Source organism: Podarcis melisellensis, assembly GCF_964234715.1.
Source record: "Podarcis melisellensis genome assembly, chromosome: 1".
NCBI lineage: Eukaryota > Metazoa > Chordata > Lepidosauria > Squamata > Lacertidae > Podarcis > Podarcis melisellensis.
Genome location: NC_138528.1, coordinates 83,464,666 through 83,467,650, shown reverse-complemented (window position 1 = coordinate 83,467,650; position 2,985 = coordinate 83,464,666).

Genomic DNA, 2,985 nt, shown 5'->3' with positions numbered 1-2,985 from the left:
GAGCGTCCTCGGCTGGCTTAATAAGCGAGCCGGTGCCGCGCCTTCAAAGCTCCGCCCTCTCTTTCTACGGCGTCGCGCTTCGCCATCTCCTTCACTGGGTTGCAGAAAGCCCTTCCTTTTAGGGAGTGCATTGTGGCAGATCTCATGAACTGTTAGCAAGCAGGGCTCCCGAAAGCGGGGAGTTTTTGTCTACTATCCTACGCTTCGGAGTTGAGGAAACCTGTAGCTGCAGGTATCCTTGGACTCCAGCTCCCATCAGCCTCAGCCAGCATAGGCAATGGCCAGGAGTGGTGGGAATTATAACCAACATCATTTGGAGAGCCGCAAGTTCTCCTCCCCCTGCACTACGCTTTCTGGTCACGCCTGTCTTTCCATACAGTTTCATATTGAATCAGACCTCCAGCTGCAGTGTCCACAGATTGAACTGGGGACCTGCTGTTGCACTTTTCCTACAGACCCAACATAATGGTGGGAAATGATTATTTGCAGGAGTCGATGAGAAGCTGGAGAATATCGTACTTTACAATGTTTTGATGGTCAAGCTTGAGGCTCTAGTGACTTGGGGTGGGGAAACTGGCTCTCCAGAAGTCGTTGGACAACAACTCCCATCATTTCTGACCATTGACTATGCTGGTTGATGGGAACATCCAGAGGGCCAGGATTCCCCATTCTTCTGTGGATCACTGTGCTTTAGGTCTTAATAATGAGTACCGTGTAATAATTTATTTGAGGCAGGGCTTGTTGGTACTCAGTACCTCCTTCGGTTTTCAGAAGGGCCTGAACCCTGGGGGTTTTGGATTAGGACAGAAATAAATGCACAGCCATGTTTCTTGGATCTTTTGCCAGTTTCCAGAGAAGTTTTACTGAAAACTTGTTCTGTCTTTTGTTTCTGACAATCTGTGCGGAGTAGCCAGGATAGCTCCATTTAGTGTGCCTTCGTAGAAGTCTGGTTCTCTGTCGAGCCCTGGCATTTCTCGCTCAGCATGCTGCACATGCACACATACACCTTAAAACAAAACAAGCCATGCTGCGCACAGCATGGTCCTCCAATTGTATGGGAGTTCTTAGTATTAACCAAATGTTTGATGGGTGTTTACGGATTCCTTATTTGCAGAGCCATTAGTGAATGCAGGTCAAAGGGAGGACAGGAGTTCTCAGGTTTGTTATTGCTTTTCAAAGAACCCAGTTTCATATCACATCAGGACAGAGCCTTCCTATTTTTGTACAAGAAAGGCCCCTCATCAGATGTGCATGCCCAAAGCTTTAGTTAGAATTTATAGGAAGTCCAAGCCATGTTCCTTCTGCTTTTCTGCTTCTATTTTGATTTTGTTTATATTCATAACGATTACAGCCAGTCATAATTCTAAAAAAACCCTATGCTTACATTAATCAGTTATTTGTGAGCCCAATTCTTTAATCCATTGCCATTACCTCTTGTCTACACATTATTTAAAGCAGGGGTGGGGAACCTGTGTGCCCCCACCCAGAAGTTGTCAGACTGACCACTGGCCATACTGGTTGGGGCTGATGGGAGTTGGAATCCAACAACATGAGGAAGGCCACAGGTTCTCCACACCTGCAAGGTATGGAATTCAAATCTGCATGTGCGCCAGCACAATAGATGTGGGAGATAATACAAAAACATCCCATCCAGAAACTTAGCTGTGACTAAGGGCTCGTCCACACTAACTGCTCAGACCCATGTTTTTTAGGCACAGCACAAGCAGAAGTGTGGATGAGCCCTTAGATATATTTCTTGATAAAATCCTTCCATTGCTCATTTGGGAATAACTCACTGCAAAGTACAAATGTTTGGTGGAACTAAGAGTTTTAGGTACTGTAGTCAATTGCTAGTCACTTAAAATCAGTTAACCCACTGAGGTCAGACTTAACTGCTCCTACTGCTTTCTAAGTATACAGTAGTATACTGTATACTACTGCATTCTAAGTAAACACCCATCAAACTACTGCATACAGTAGTTTGTGAATTGTTCCAATAAGTGTGTATGCATGTATGTATATATGTATGTATGTATAAATAAATGACTAGCTTTGGGTGTGGGAACTCCTTCTTGGTCCATAGAACAATCAGAATATTTAACACACAAGCAAAAATTATTACTTGAACAGATCTGCTCTCTCCTCTCTGGGAAATAAATTCTCAGATTTCATGTCAAAGCCTTCCCTTATGAAATAATTATAATAGGGCACCAACAGTTGCTCCTGTCATTCATGTTAACACACTTTTGAGAAAATAGTTGAAGGTCAAATAATCAGGCCTAATATGGGTGGGAGCAGAACTACTTTTTGTGTCCTATATTATAGCGCAGGGACAAGGAATACTTTTGATGTATGGTTTATTGAGTTGACAAGATTAGCAAGCAGCTGATTGTGCATAGATTTTAAACAAACAAATAAAAAATCCTAGCATGCACCTGTGAATATGTGATCTGTGTAGTGTCTCTCTATAAAAAATACACTTTTAACATGGCTTCAGTTTCAGATGTAAGGCTGCTTTAAATTTACACACCCACCCACACAGAGAGAGAGAAAGAGAGTTTCCTGTTAATTTTATATTTTTGTTTTGTTCACACATGTGTCATAATTTATTTGTTTGCTTGGTTATTCATAGGGCACCTCTCAGCTAAAGCATGCGAGGTGACTTGAAACTGGCACAAAAATTTGCACAGGAATTATAATAGTTGAAATTTGTATAGCATTTGCAAGTATTCAAAGCACTTTGCTTGCATTGTCAAAGTTGGCCCCATCATTAAGGAGAATGAGGCAGTCTGGGTATAATGGCAGGAAATATTTTTTAATTTGTTGTTAATGTGTTATTTAATTTTCAGAGAGTGGTGCTTGTGGGATTTTTTGTTTTAGACCCTATGCACCTTGACTTGGGAGGTGAGAGGCACTACGAAGTCTTGAGTCTGCTCTGCAGCACATTAACTAGCTGTAATCTCACAACAACCCTGTAAGGTACAT